We start from the raw sequence: 16,791 nt of genomic DNA, 5'->3' as shown, positions 1-16,791 counted from the left end.
CTGACTGCGTGATGGGGTGGAATCTCTCGTCGCCGTATTTACAGTGAGAGCCTGTCTCTTCTGAGCCAGATTGGTGAATATTTTTTTGTTTCAGTCACCATGACAACGTGCCGGGGATAGAAAGGTGGCCGGATAAGTTTTTCAAAAACTTGCTCGAATGCGAGTTTTTTAGTAGACTTCCTGTCAAGTTTGAATTTGGATTTGGTAGAATCTGTTGTGGAATATTTTACACTTGGAACAAGGAATCAGAAAAAAATGCTCTTAAAAGTCCTAAGGATTCATCCTCTGTTGTCTTCCTTTCTTGTTGTTAAATTACTGCTAGTTAGTATGCCTGCACTTTATTTCTTGGTCTCATTGTCATGGCACTCTTGTTCAGTTCATTTGTGGAATTGCCTCTTGTGTCTTCTTACTTTAATGTTATGTTCTGTAAGAGCTGGTTGGTATTATGTAGTTGTTTTTAGGGTGTGTGGCCAAAATTACACAAAATTATCCAATTTCGGACCCAAAACGAGTTGCTTCCCCTTTACTATATCAAGCATCTTTTTCAGTGTTAGCAGTTAGGTAGCATAATGCCCAACATTTTTTGCATGCCATTTTAGAAAATTGATCAAATAAATCCTGCACTTTTAAATATTTTTTATAGTGAGTAGAGGATTATTATGACAATACAGTATTACAAATAGCAGAGTTGGGCAAGTAATGATACCAGGTACTGATTGGGCATTTTGGGAGGTATCGTACGCACGGCAGTGCCCAATATCCTAAAGTTGCCCATTTGTGAAAAATCCATATTAAAGGCACATTAAAAAGTGATTAATTTCATTCCTTGTCAGGAAAAAATGTTTTGCTGAGTGGACTAACTTTATGCACTTATTGTACATTGCATGAGTTTATACAGCACTTTGAGTTGCATGTCTGTGTCTGAAAAGCGCTCCAAAAAATTACATGTTTTTTTATTTGATTTACATTCCCTCTTTAGAATGCCTCAATGTAGCACCAGGAAATTTTTCCATGACCTTATCGGATTTTTTTCCCAGACTTAACCCCGAAGTTCTTTTGTGGATGGAAACGTTTTTTTATTTTTTTACCTTAAACCCTTATCAACTAGTAAATTTTCTGCCAAGCAAACAAACTAACTCAATGCTCTTTGATGCTTTTACGTATGGTGACTGATTTATGAGCAATGGCACCATATGTCTTTTTTCCACGTTCTGCATGGCGGCTCATATTTCGCTTACATGTGCATGGGGCACGTAGACACAAACATGCTGGCGTAAAGTGCACACGCACTGCACAAAACCAACACGGCCGCCCACAATCTGGTACGACTCTGACATAAAAGCAAATTGTGCACTCTTGACCTACTTCCGACACTATTTTGAGGTGGGGGCACACCAAAACAAGACGAGACCATAGGATGGGACAAACTTGGGTTTTATATTTTACCTCTATTTGCGCCAGCGTTGACGTCTAAGAGCGTATCAAGGGGCTTAACTATGGGGAGGGCCATAGGGATTAATTGGTCATTTGAGATTATTGTCATCGTCTTCACCCAAGAGAGGGTGGTTGCGGGTGTGAGCAATTTACACTTCAAATAATAAAACGCCAGAGTATCTATTCTGTTCTGGTGGATTTGCAAAGCTCAGTGGGGGACTATAAGAATCAAAGCTGAATTTGCAAACACGCCCAGAGGAGGACTTCTGTTTTCTTTTTTTCTCTGCCTGAAGAAATGTGCGAAAGTTTTAATGAGGCAGTTCAGATGGTGTGAATGCATAAATGGAGAGATGATAGCACACCAGTGATGAAAAGGAAGATGTATAAGATGATAAAAGCAATAATGATAGCGAGAACACAAGGGGGCGGGGGTGGGGTGCTTCAGGTGAAGAAGAGGTGGGAGGACATAAGATTAGAGTGAAAAGAAACAAATAAAGAAGACATGAAAATGGTTAAAGAAGGAGAGTAAAGAGAAAAGAGAGGACAGCAAAAAATAAGTAAAACAGAAGGAAAAACTGAAAAAACAATGGCTGGGTGAGAAGAGTAGAAGGGAAACAAGGTGGAGCAAAGAGAAAAGAGGAGGAGGGGAAGAGAAGATACAAAAAGACGAGACAAAATAAGGCAAGTGGAGATGAGACAAGAGAGGCAACAATAACACCAAAGTGAGAAGAAGAATTTAGGACACAACAGTAAAGAAGTGACAAGACAAGAAAAGAGACAAAGAAAACGAGGCAAGAGAAGATCAGGCAACACAATCTCATAAAAAAGCAGGGACAAAAGATAAGACAATAAAAATTGAGCCAAGGGAAGAAGACACAATAGAAGAGAAGTGACAAACAACAAAAGCACACGAGAAGAAATAAGGATACAATACAAAAAACACTTAAAAACCCATGTGAAGAATTGATGACACAGTAGAAGTGACAAGACAAGATGAAAGAAGGGAGAAGAACCGGACCAGAAAAAGAAGAAACAAGGCAATAAAAGAAACGTGAAAAGGCATGAAGCCAACAAATCCATGCAGGGAAATTTAGGATAAAAGAAGTGATGAAATAGGAGATGAGACAAGACAAAAGACAGAGAAGAATAGGTAAGACAATCGAAGAAGAGAAAACAAGATAATAGAAGGAGGAAAGGGTAATGCCAAGAAAATAACGAGACAAGACAGCAGACTAGAGAAAAAGAGACAAAAGAAAAAAGGGTAGATAAAATACAGTAAGACAACAGAAAAGAAAAGGAAGGACAAGAAATGGGTTAGACAAGACAAGGAAAAAGAATTACAAAAGAGGACAAGAAAAGAAGACTGACCCGAGTTCTCAATAAAAACTTTATAAAAAAAAAAACATAGTACTCTGAAAGTACTCTGTTTGCCAACAATATGTCAATTAAGAGTGTGTACCTGAGCCGAGGACAAAGTTCTACGTGGAGGAGGAGGCGGAGCCAGTCGTTTTTGTTAATGTACAGCAGAGAACCAAATCAACGCTGCTTTGTCTTTTTTGCTACAGGTGGCACCAAACTCATTGGAGGGCAAGCATTCTTGTCTGCTCCACCAAGGGTCCAAATGCCTTCAAAGCCGCACAGCATTCCCTACAAAAAAAAAGTAATTCTGAATTCTACACTGAATAATGAGTGAAAAATGATATCCAGGAACAACTATTTTTGGAGATGTGGTGGTGTTACAAATAGAAGCTTCTGACCCACTAGGCTTATAAAGTACTAGGGTAAACCCTTCTCATAGATACATGAATATATATATATATATATATATATATATATATATATATATATATATATATATGGTTAGTTGGATCCCTCAACCACTAGGGTTGCAAGGGCACCATTTCCTGTGGTGAGTCTTGTGCAAGTACTGTAAGTAATGGTGCCCATCCCTCTCCAGGCCAACATATGTTTCCACCCAGTCTTGAACCGGGAACCTTTCGCATGTTGGGCAAATGTGCTAACCACTGCACTACGGACACATGAATATAAACACATTACACATTATACATTATATATATATAAATATATAGTAAGCAGGCAGTAGGAGACCGTGGGGGCTACGCGCTAACCACCCAGGTTTATGTTTTGTATCTATCTATCCATCTATCTAGAGAGTGAGAGTGAGAGTGAGAGTGAGATATATTATATAAAACAAGAAAAAAATGAACCGAATTTGAATATTGCGTCACCTGTTTGTCAATGTGATTCCTTGGTCAGCACACGCATGGACACACACACAAGGTTTTCCTCTGACTCAGCAGCTCCCGGGGCGTGTGCATGCCGGTGCGCATAATAAGGAGTTAGCGTATTGCTCGCAGGCACCGGCAAGACGGCAGTAGGCTCCCAACATTGTATTCCAGGTTAAAACTTTTGAACTTGGTTTTACTTTAGAGTTAAAGCTTCAAAGCTACATTGGGTATTGATTTAAACATTAAAACTCCAACCTTGAATTCAAGCTATAATTTTACATTAACTCTTCGGTTAAAGTTAAAAAATTGTCCATGGTCATTCGAAATAGAGCTTTAAAGCTACATTAACTATTCATTTAATCCGTAAAAGTCCTTCACCCTTTGAGTTAAACCTTTGATTGTACATTAACTGTTGAGTTAAAGAGTAAAAAAAAACAATCACTTGAAATACAACTCTAAAGCTTTATTAAATCTTGAGATAAAGCTTAAAGCTCATTCATCTTTGGTGTTAAAGCTTTAATGCAAAATTTACTCTTCAGTTAACACTTTAAAACTTCCTGACCATTTGATTAAAGATTTAAAAGTAATAGCTTAAAACTCTTTCAACTATTGAGATAAATGTTTAATTGTACCTTAACTCTTCAGTTAAAGCCTGAATAATTCCATGATCGTTCGAATAAAAACCTTAAAGTTGCAGTAACAATTAAAGTTAAAGCTAAAAGATCTTTCAACTATTAAGTTAAAGCTTTAATGCTACAATCTTCAGTTAAAGCTTTAAAACTCCATGATTATTTGAATTGAGGCTACATTCACTATCGAGTTAGAGCTCCTTCAATGTTGGAATTAAAGCTTAAATGCTACCAGGACTCTTTAATTCTACATGAACTCTTCAGTCAAAGCTTTAAAACTCCATGATCATTTAAATAAACGCTTTAAACCTACTTTAGTCTGACAGAAAGTTTTCAATTATTTTTTGAGTTAGAGCAGAGTTTTCATTCAGATAGACCAAAGTCATGAAATATAAAAAACAATTAAAAAAAAGAGAGAAAGCAGTGACTGCCATACTGGACTGGCTTGCATAACTCGGACAGCAACTGTTGGCAATCGCTTCAAGTTCAAAGTTCAAGAAAAAAAGAAGTGTAAAACGCACGTACTCAAGCATGAGGAAAGACTGCGGACAGATAAGATTAGAAAATGAAACCCAACGTTGGGAGGGGCCCCAGTGCAGTTGGACTCGTTTCGACTTTGTTGTTTTAGAGCCAATCGTCAATATTTGATTGCTAGCACGTAACCACGAAAAAAAAAAGGTCAAAATCAGCCTAAATTAGATTTTTCAAAGAAAATTGCCCCATTCAAATAGATTTTTAAGAAGATTTTTAATTATATTTTAGAAGTATTATTTTGTAATATTTTTCACATTTTTTACTTGATTTGAGAAAAAATACATTAAAAAAACGGAATAGACCTTTTTGAGTTCAGCAAAAAAAACAAGAATAATACATTTTTTCAAAGTTTACTAATAATTTGTCATACTTTTTAAATCAAAATCTGAATGATAATTAAAATAAGATTTGTTAATGCAGTGTAGAATAAAAAACAAAACAAGTTTCTAAGGTTTATAAAGTGAATGTGTTGTCTGAGGAAATATATGCTGTATTTTCTGGACTGTAAGACGCACCTAAAAACCCCAATTTTGCAAGAATTCCCAAGGTGTTCCTTAAAGATAAAATTGGAAATACAAAATTTCAACTACTTGCTTCAACATATGGTCACCATTTATGAATTAATCAATACATAAATACATTAATCAACAAATTTCCTCCAATTTATGTTCTACGAAATGATTGTTTTTATTTTCTGAGGATTTTTTTTTGTAATTCAAACCTCAAACTTACCGTAGTATTCTTTTCATGCGCCTTTATAGTTCATTGCGCCTTAAAAAGGAAAAAACCTTTCACAAAGGAATATTTTTAAAAGTGTGCCTTATAGTCTGCAACAGTAGTTCTCAACTTGTGTGACTTCAAGACCCAAAGTCCCACCCTAATTACAGCTGCAACCAAAGTCGACACAAAATTCCACTTCTCAAATATATTAAACGAAAAGCTTGAGAAGTTTGAATATATTCACATTAAAAAAACAAACAATAAGATTGCTGGGATGGGCTCCAGCACCCCCGCGACCCTACTGAGGATAAGCGGTGCAGCTAATGAGATGAGATGAGAATTACCAACAAAACCAAAACGACTTCAAGTAATGAGATTCCCTCTAAATTCAAAGCTCTTCACTTCTGTGGCTTTCTTTTCAAGATAATAAGATTAATTTCTCCTACATTATCCAGTGTATCCGTGTTTGGCCATGCTCAACATGTGTAAACAATTTTACCAGTCTTTTTTGTTTGGTATGAAATGGCGGCTCCTCCCTCCTTTGAATCTATCTCCCAGAAAGAGTCAGGAATGTGTTCTTGACTCTAGCCACCTCCCACTAGGGTGATATGGCTCCGGTGTATACATATATATATATATATATATATATATATATATATATATACATAGTATGAAATGGCAGGAGTCAACTCAGATTTTGCATAATAAACCCCTGCGACACACTGAAAAAGAGTCCATAACCCAATTCTGGGTCCCTACTCATTAGTAGTGAAACACTAGTCTGGAAAATTCTGTAGTGACATGTATAGCAGAACAAAGAAATTATCAAATATATCTGACACTGGACCCTGCGATTGGCTGGCAACCAGTTCAGGGTGTCCCCTGCCCACTGTCCGATGATTGCTGGGATGGGCTCCAGCACCCCCGTGACCCTACTGAGGATAAGCGGTGCAGCTAATGAGATGAGATGATGATATCTGACACTGGACAACAACAAGAAAATTATCCCGGTAAAACTATATTTTTCCTTTTTCTTTCAACTCTAGCTTGTTATAAAGTGGCCACTTTGGCTCTGAGTTGCCATTGGTAACTTGGAACCAAAATAGCCACCATTTAATGTAATTTCATTATTTTAGTATGCCCGCGAGACAATGCTGAGAGAATCACCAGGGAAAAATGGGCCACAATGACTTGCAATTTCAAATACAGTATGTCAGCCGAATGTCGTCAAAGCCAGCGACCCTTGCAAATCGCCCACTGTAGTGGCTGTTTTTTCTGGCTAGCATTAATCAACCAGTGAATGTTGAGAAAACCCACCTTTTTTTTACCTAAAATAAAACTCACCGACTAGCAGTTTAAAGCAATACGAAAAATGGAAAATTTAAAAGAATAGTGTCTATTTGCAGAAGTTCAAAAAAGTTTTATATCCTTTCCATAATAGATAAGAATACATTAATCTATGAAGAGATATGGAATCTACAGGCCAAGTTCCCATATTTTTATGAAAAATAATAATCAGAAAGACTTTAAAATAATGAAATCAATAATTTAAATAAGTGTTGTACACCGTTTATGTCACTTTCCAGTCTGCACGAGTTTCCCAAAGTTAAATAAACTGTAGTGGAAATGAATTAAATTGTTGTTTTGTTTTTTATGCAAATGCACAGATGATAAACACTACAAGAAACTCAATATTAGTAAAATAAAATAAAATATTGAGGAAGAAAACCCCTCAATGATTGTTTCATAATCAGAATTTACATCCATTGTTCATAATTTAATTGAAAAGAAATTGAAAAGAATTGAAAAGACTCCCCAGCCCTCCTGCTAAGGCTCAATTTTTATGATAGTAATTTACTAGACCGGCCCCCGTGAGAATGTTTTTTCTATCATCTTGCCCAGGGACCAAAGGAGTTTGACACCCCTGGTGTAGATCATTTTATATATATATATATATATATATATATACTGGACTGTCTCAGAAAATTAGAATATTGTGATAAAGTTCTTTATTTTCTGTAATGCAATTAAAAAAACAAAAATGTCATACATTCTGGATTCATTACACATCAACTGAACTATTTCAAGCTTTTTATTATTTTAATATTGATGAATTTGGCTTACAGCTTAAGAAAACTCAAAAATCCTATCTCAAAATATTAGAATATCATGAAAAAGTATACAAGTAGGCTATTCAACTAATCACCTGAATCATCTAATTAACTCGAAACACCTTGCGAGGGTTTCCTGAGCCTTAAAAACACTCAGCTTGGTTCAGTAAACTAAATCACTGCTGATCTGACTGCTGTCCAGAGGACCATCATTGATACCCTCCATCAGGAGGGTAAGACACAAAAAGTAATTTCTCAAAGAGCAGGCTGTTGACAGAGTGCAGTTTCAAAGCATATCCACAAAAAGTCTGTTGGAAGGGAAAAATGTGGCCGGAAACGCTGCACAACCAAGAGAGATGACCGCAGCCTTAACAAAATTGTGAAGAAGAGCCGCTTCCAGAATTTGAGGGAGCTTCAAAGACAGTGGGCTGAAGCTGGAGTCCAGGTATCAAAAGCCACAGTTCACAGACGTGTCCGGGAAATGGGCTACAATAGCCGTATTCCCATGGTCAAGCCACTTCTGAACTCAAGACAACGGAAGAAGCGTCTGACTTGGGCTATGGAGAAGAAGCACTGGACAGTTGCAGAGTGGTCCAAAGTCCTCTTTTCAGACGAAAGCAAGTTTTGCATTTCATTTGGAAGTCAAGGCGCCAGAGTCTGGAGAAAGGCTGGAGAAGAGCAAAATCCAAGTTGCTTGAAATCCAGTGTGAAGTTCCCACAGTCAGCAATGGTTTGGGGAGCCATGTCAGCAGCTGGTGTTGGTCCACTGTGTTTTATCAAGTCCAGAGTAAATGCAACTGTGTACCAAGAGATTTTAGAGCACTACATGATTCCATCTGCTGAAAAGCTCTATGGAGATGAGTATTTCATTTTCCAGCATGATCTGGCACCTGCCCACAGTGCCAAAACCACCAGTAACTGGTGCACTGACCATGGCATCACTGTCCTTGATTGGCCTGCTAATTCCCCTGACCTGAACCCCATCGAGAATTTGTGGGGTATAGTTAAGACGAAGATGAAAGACACCAGACCTACAAATGCAAATGAGCTGAAGGCCGCTATCGAAGCATCGTGGGCATCAAAAACACCTCAGCAATGCCACAAGCTGATTGCCTCCATGCCACGCCGGATTGATGCAGTAATCCGTGCAAAAGGATTCCCAACCAAGTACTGAGTGCATCAATGGACATTTTCAAATGTTTGATTTAGTTTTGCTGTTATAAAATTATTTTTTTTACTTGGTCTGAGGAAGTATTCTAATATTTTGAGATAGGATTTTTGAGTTTTTTTCAGCTGTAAGCCAAAATCAGCAATATTCAAATAATAAAAGGCTTGAAATAGTTCAGTTGATGTGTAATGAATCCAGAATGTATGACATTTTAGTTTTTTTAATTGCATTACAGAAAATAAAGAACTTTATCACAATATTCTAATTTTCTGAGACAGTCCAGTATATATATATATATATATATATATATATATATATATATATATATATGACCTACACCAGGGGTGTCAAACTGTCCCCTTTATATATATATATATATATATATATATATATATATAAGAAATAAAGGGGACATTTTGGTTCCGAGTTGCCATTGAAAATTTAGAACCAAAATGGCTGCCTTGCTGCATACCGTAAATTCCGGACTATAAGCCGCTACTTTTTTCCCTAAACTTCAACCCTGCAACTTATTCAGTGATGCGGCCAATTTATGTAATTTCTCTAACGGCCGCTAGCGGCGCTCGAGTGTTGCTACCATTAACTGCCCTGTCAAAGCTATAATATTATTATTAAAGCTTTGAAAACTCTCTCGGTGTACCGTCTTTCTTTGTAAATATGTGTAACCCATGTATAATATGTATTTGCAACTGTATATTTTTGTAATGTATTTATTTGTATTTATTTTAGATACTTATCCTGATATGTTTGGCAGGGATGAACGAAAAATGAGGGGCGGAACAAAGGCTGGGTGCCGAGTTCAAGTGGGGACCGCTAAAAGTGAGGGACAGACAAGGAAAGAAGAGGGGGTAAAAAGTTGGTTAAAGAAAAAGGAGTTGCGTGAGTAAATGTGTTCATCTGATATATTTTTCCCACCCTTACCCTTGGAAATATACACTTTTTTCCTTGGATTACTTTCAATGGGACCTGGACTCTGCAGGTCTGCATCAAACCTTAAGTACCGGTATCATTTTCCGTTCATTTTGCCTGCTATGATTTTTGGACCATGGACTTTAATGAAGGAATATGAGCTTGCTCTGTCCACTCCACGCATCGGCCCGGTATTGCAGTACCTCCGGGAACGGTGCATTCGCAATGATCGTAGCAAGGCTTTAGGGCTAGGACCTTAGCTTGGCCTTTTGGCTGAGAGTAAGTGTCCCGGCTCCTAGGCTTTGTAGCGTATTATGAACTGACCGATAACGGATAATGGATAATGAATAACGAAGAAAGATCAATAACCCTTAAAAACCCCACATACTGCAAATGCGAAATCGCTAGGACCTTAATTTGGCCTTTTGGCTTTGATTTTTGCATTTCGGAGATGGAATATGAGCTTGCTCTGTCCACTCCACGCATCGGCCCGGTATTGCAGTACCTCCGGGAACGGTGCATTCGCAATGATCGCAGCAAGGCTTTAGGGCTAGGACCTTAGCTTGGCCTTTTGGCTGAGAGTAATTGTCCCGGCTCCTAGGCTTTGTAGCGTATTATGAACTGACCGATAACGGATAATGGATAATGAATAACGAAGATAGATCAATAACCCTTAAAAACCCCACATTGCAACGCTTTATTGCTAGGACCTTAACTTGGCCTGTACTGGCTAGCTTTGATTTTTGCATTCCGGAGATGGAATAAGAGCTTGCTCTGCCCACTCCACGCATCGGCCCGGTATTGCAGTACCTCCGGGAACGGTGCATTCGCAATGATCGCAACAAGGCTTTAGGGATAGGACCTTAGCTTGGCCTTTTGGCTGAGAGTAAGTGTCCCGATTCCTAGGCTTTGTAGCGTATTATGAACTGACCGATAACGGATAATGGATAATGAATAACGAAGATAGATAAATAACCCTTAAAAACCCCATTCAGTTTCAATCGCGGGACTTGAAGTCGGGTTTGGGTTAATTTTGTGTTTGTGTTACATGTTTAAATGTGGGCGCATGCGGCTTATATACAGGTGCGGCTTGTGTATGTACAAAATCGGTTTTCCTCTTAAAATGTGGTGGGTGCGGCCTATAATCAGGTGCGCTCTATGGTCTGGAATTTACGGTAATTTCAAGAACAGCTTTTAAAAAATATTTGTATGTCCTGCCCAGTGGCGTGTTTAGGTTTAGAGTTTTGAGGGTTCTGAGTACCCAGAGTGTCTGGCTGGTTCAAGTAATAATAATAATAATTATAATAATAATTTAACTTAAAGTGATTTAGGATAATTTAACATAAACTATGTATGACATACCCTCATCGTGATCCACCAGATTCCAGACTACGCCGCTATTCCGCAAGTGACAGTAGCTGAGTGAAAAAGGAATGGGGGGTGCTAGGACGTAAATGGACTGAACCATTTCAAGGCAATGGAGAATTTCCTATGCTGCGTTGTTCACATTTTTATTTTGCTTTATCATGTATTTTATTTTTCATCATATTTAAGCCTATTTTCCTTTAATAAGAAAAATAGTTTTAAAAACGCTAGAATTTTTGTGGGTGTTTTGGTTGAATTTGATAAAAACAGGGTGGTTACACCCATGGTCCCGCCACCAAACTGTCTTGAAAAATGATTTTTTATTCTGCCTTGATTCGTTATTACATGTCACTTGCTCCCCTGTCCTCTTTCCTGACTGAGGTATCGATGGCAACACGTCAAAACATAGAATGGGGGTGCACTTAAGCTTGACACAAGACATAAGTGAAGTAAATGAGTGCGACTACTGATACACCCGCTATGCAGAATGAAGTGGATCAGGAGAGAGAGGGAGTAATGGTAGGTTTAGGGGCCCCTCGAGAAACTCGTGCATAGGGAATCTTCAAAGCTACACACACAGCTCTCTATGCAAACAAAAGACATAGCTACTACCCACGCATGCATGGTAATAATCCGCTGCCTTTTGATCTAACAAGTCTCTGAGGTCCTCTCTAATGCTTAGAATGGAGTTGCTACAATGTACACACACTCACACACACACGTATTCGCCCAAAAAAATGTACGACACTAATAAAAAGCCTACGCGGCATAAAAAATTATTGGATTTTACTTCTACTATAATAACGCTATTGGTAACCAAACCAGCAGCTCCTGATTTTTCTCAAATTTTCCAGTGAGAGTATACAGAAAAAAGACAGGAAATATTTTCTATTGGTTTTTAGAGACCATTTGGAGGCCTGTAATTGCCAACATGGGTAAACCACAAGCATGAGACATAATGTGAGAAGGAAAAAAACAGAAAATCACATGTTCGATTTTTAAAGAATTTATTTGGAAATCATGGTAGAAGATAAGTATTTGGAGAATAACAAAAGTTCATCTCAATGCTTCGTTATGTAGCTTTTGTTGGCAATAACAGAGGCCCTACGTTTTCTGTAACTCTTCACAAGCTTTTCATATACTGTTGCTGGTATTTTGGCCCATTCTTTCATGCAGATCTCCTCTAGAGCAGTGATGCTTTGGGGGCGTCATTGGTCAACACAGACTTTTAACTCTCTCCGATCTCCAATGGGGTTGAGATCTGGAGACTGGCTAGGCCACTCAAATACCTTGAAATGCTTCTTACAAAGCCACTATTTTGTTGCCCTTGCTGTGTGTTTGGCTGATAGAAGGAGATATTCACACAAAACCTCTCAATAAATAGCCTTATTCATTCTTTCTTTTACGCAGATCAGTCGTCCTGGTCCCTTTGCAGAAAAACAGACCCAAGGCTTATAATCTGGTGTGCTTTTTAGACTGTAAATACAGTAAATAAAACAAATGCATTACGACAAAATGAAATGCTTTTACATTCGGTAACCATTTAAGAATGAAATAAGTTAGTTTAGTTGAGGAATAAGATAAATATTTATGGTGAATAAAATAGTATTTCTAATGCAATCCTGTCGTTTTAATTTAATGCACCTTATACCTTATTCATGAAATAAAAAGCATACAGAGGAATATTTTGTGGGTACACCGTATAATTAGGTGTGGGCTGCAACTAACAATTACTTTAATAACTGTTGATTATTACTTCAATTAATTGAATGACCTGATTAAAAAAATATATATATATTTCCTCCTCTCTATTCAAATAATAAAACTTTTGAAGGACAGAAATATAGAGCACAAAACAACAGATACTTTTGTTAATATAAAAAAAGTAAGAAAGTCCAAGTGTTGGTCAAATAACTTAAATAAATAAAAATACATACAAATGTATGCAATTCACCTGCAAATATGAAAGATCATCATACCACCTATTCTAAATATCATATTACATTTTGACTCATCATACAAAACAAAAACAAAGAAAGGACTACACATTTCCTTTTATGTGAAGCAAAATTGTTTATCCACGAAAAATATCAAAAACGTAAACCCACTTTTCAAAATGTTGTCAACAAATTTGTTTTTTGGGTTAAATCTTAGAAAATGGTAAACATTCCCAATGTGCAAATAATGTATAATATGCTTAAGAATATGGCGTTCTGAGTTGAGTTAAACATGTCACAATTATTATTTTTCTTTTTACTTTATTTATTTTATCAATTCATTTTTAGTTTTTTTTTCTCTAATTCCGCAGCACTTCTCTTCCCTTGAAATTTGTTTACTTTGATAGTGTTTGACCGTTTCATGCCAATTTTGTTTGTAATGATGCAATGTTCAATAAAAAAGAGGAATTGAAAAAATTTATAAGAAACTGTCTCGATACGACCTCTGTCCGACCGAAGTGATACTACAACACTCAACGTCACAAGAAAATTCAATGCACTCTATTTGGGTTAATGTAACTTGCTTAGTGGGTCATGAATTGGGCAACACAATGAATCGCTGATAAAATTAGTTGCCATTGCTTTTGATAACCGTTTTCAAGCGATTTTATGGATTCTTTGCTGCAGCCCCAATCCGATGCGTCTTATAGTCCGGAAAAAAGAGGTACACATTTCCTCATGCTCTCATTGCAATCAAACGAATGTCATCACTTCAGAAATATGACTCACAGCATAAAAAATGTTCATCAGTGCGTTAGCAGGGTGTTCTGAGGTCAGCCAACTCACACTCGCTTACGCTTGCACACACTTGAGCGTCTGCATGATTAAAAAGAGGGAAAGTGGGGCAGACACACACTCGGATCTGTGTGAAATTGCTGCACGCGTACACACTCGATACTCCCGCCACGAGACTTTGCACAAGTGTAAACCACAATTTGCCTTAAGCTCACTGTCACAGTCAGCCTGTGTCAGGAGGACCAGAACAGAGCAGGAGACCCCAGAGCGTTCGTTACAAGTCTTTTATTTGGGGAAGCGTACAGGGTTAGCGGGAGACGCGATGACCGTCGAACGTCAGCAGCAACGCCGTGAAGACAACTGCGGGACACGTAGCCAATCGTAGCGTGGGACGGAAGCAGGTCGAGTTTACCGGGACTGGAGAGAAGATCGTAGCGTGGAACGGAAGCAGGTCGGATCGGAGGCATGCAGAATCAGGTAAACAAGTCAAAAAGACACGGGAAAATCAGGCGAGTCAAACGGGGTAAAAAGTAATCCTCAGACGAAGAGGTCTCGGCGTAGCCTGCTTAAAAAGGGAACATGAACCAATCAGGAAGCGCATTCCAGCGCGCCAGATGATTACCCCAGGTGGCTCCACTTAGGTAATCATGACAGAACCCCCCCCCTCAAGGGACGGCTCCAGAAGTCCCCCAGGAAAAAAATAAAAATAAACCCAAGACACGTCACAGGAAAACACAGGTAAATCAGGAGAGTCAACTCAGGACAGGCAGAATCAGACAGGACAGGCAGAATCAGAACCGGCAAAAACAGGACAGGCAGAATCAGAACCGGCAAGACAGGAGAGTCGACTCAGAACCGGCAAACAGGACAGGCAGAATCAGAACCGGCAAGACAGGAGAGTCGACTCAGAACCGGTAAACAGGACAGGCAGAATCAGGAGAGTCGGAATCAGGACTGGCCGGAGAGTCGAAGTCGGACTGGCAGGCAGGGGAGTCGAAGTCGGACTGGCAGGCAGGGGAGTCGAAGTCGATCTGGCAGGCAGGGGAGTCGGTCTGGCAGGCAGGGGAGTCGGTCTGGCAGGCCGGGGAGTCGAACAGGCAGGCCGGGGAGTCGAACAGGCAGGCCGGGGAGTCGAACAGGCAGGCCGGGGAGTCGAACAGGCAGGCCGGGGAGTCGAACAGGCAGGCAGCGGAGTCGAACAGGCAAGCAGCGGAGTCGGACTGGCAGGCGTCAAATCCTCCCGGGACCGCATTCGAGGTACAGCATATCCTGCGCTGAATGAATTAGCCAATTTCGCCACGTCGGAAATGACCTGCCGAACTGCACATTCTAAAGGGGGAATGCGCTGCTGGTTCTGGCTTTCATAGTCGTCAGGGGGCAGATGTACGAACGCGGGGTCCATTCTGGTCTGAGGATTCTGTCAGGAGGACCAGAACAGAGCAGGAGACCCCAGAGCGTTCGTTACAAGTCTTTTATTTGGGGAAGCGTACAGGGTTAGCGGGAGACGCGATGACCGTCGAACGTCAGCAGCAACGCCGTGAAGACAACTTCGGGACACGTAGCCAATCGTAGCGCGGGACGGAAGCAGGTCGAGTTTACCGGGACTGGAGAGAAGATCGTAGCGTGGAACGGAAGCAGGTCGGATCGGAGGCATGCAGAATCAGGTAAACAAGTCAAAAAGACACGGGAAAATCAGGCGAGTCAAACGGGGTAAAACGTAATACTCAGACGAAGAGGTCGCGGCGTAGCCTGCTTAAAAAGGGAACATGAACCAATCAGGAAGCGCATTCCAGCGCGCCAGATGATTACCCCAGGTGGCTCCACTTAGGTAATCATGACAGCCTGTGCCCTGAGGTTAATAAAAATTGTTCCCAAATGAATGTGGGCTTGGTAAAAAAAATATCCACATTCCTTTATTTTAGTAGTATATTTAGTTATAAATCCCACCGATGAGAATCAGCAATTATTGAACTCATATTTTTAAAATTCTTCAAATTGCAAAAGAAAAACATAACTCAACCAATGCAATCACATCTAAATAAGTTTTCAGAAGCAGTGTTATAAAATGTCAAAACTCGATTGTTTCATTTCAAACAATTAAAAAATCTATCATATAGGCGCAGCACATCAGTAAGTATCAAGCCTCTGGGAATGATTTCAGTATGATAAATCACCATTAGATGACAGCAGAGGCTTTGATCAGACCTTTGTCCACTTGTAGAAGAAGCCCTCACTTCCTAGTATTGCTTCCTGTATCCAGCGATTGAGTGAGTAGGCAGCCCATATGGTGTGAAGAAGTGTGGTGAGAAAAACAAAGATAGGGATAAGTAGTTAACACTTCGTCAGCTATTTTTCTTTCTAAAAAATCTGACGAAAGGGACTTTGACATTGTAGAGTCAGAGAGGGATGACGTTTCATGCGCGTCTAGAGGAATGCAATCACCACAGTGACCGATATCACGTCACAGGAAACATCGGGCGCTGAAAAGTGCCGAAGTTCAGTGTTCTTGCAATAAAATGTTATTTTGCAAGCAGAGTGCCCTTGTGTTTATGAAATGAAGAACTTTGTTTAGATATTTGAGGTAGCAAAAATGCAAAAAAAAAAAACAACACAATAGTAAAAGTTCTGCTTGAAATGCATACTTTCACAAGAAGCCGTTTTGCCCAGAAGTTTTCTTGGAAACAAGTCTTTTCAAGAAACTTGATTACTACACAAATGCAACGGCTAGAAACATACCTGATGAAAGAAAAGGACTGAACCATTCTTTTGATATTCCTTTTACCTAAATAGCTAAAGAAAAGCATTTTCTGTAGGCCTTCAAAATTGAGTAAAAAAGCCAAAAATGACTGTTGAGAAAAACGTCTGATATTGAGTTAAAAAAAAAGCGTATAATCAAAAAAAAAAAAAAAAAAGATAGAGAAG

The 16,791-nt window shown here is 39.1% G+C and overlaps 1 protein-coding gene and 2 pseudogenes across 1 annotated transcript in view; 2 read left to right on the top strand and 1 right to left on the bottom strand.

The window, feature by feature from the left end:
• Positions 1 to 16,791, bottom strand: part of LOC148370912 (ataxin-1-like) — a 67,374-nt gene that overhangs the window by 33,195 nt on the left and 17,388 nt on the right. Inside the window, exon 2 of the mRNA XM_088328725.1 lies at positions 2,894 to 3,081. The gene's annotated coding sequence lies outside the window, so the exon portion shown is untranslated. The remainder of the gene's footprint in view (positions 1 to 2,893; positions 3,082 to 16,791) is intronic.
• LOC148370914 (U2 spliceosomal RNA) lies at positions 10,026 to 10,299 on the top strand (annotated as a pseudogene).
• LOC148370913 (U2 spliceosomal RNA) lies at positions 10,328 to 10,604 on the top strand (annotated as a pseudogene).

Source organism: Urocampus carinirostris, chromosome 2, assembly GCF_059441175.1.
Source record: "Urocampus carinirostris isolate Australia breed hairy pipefish chromosome 2, RoL_Ucar_1.0, whole genome shotgun sequence".
NCBI classification, from domain to species: Eukaryota; Metazoa; Chordata; class Actinopteri; order Syngnathiformes; family Syngnathidae; genus Urocampus; species Urocampus carinirostris.
The sequence above is the reverse complement of the archived record's forward strand: the minus strand, read 5'-3'. Positions and strand labels throughout refer to the sequence as shown.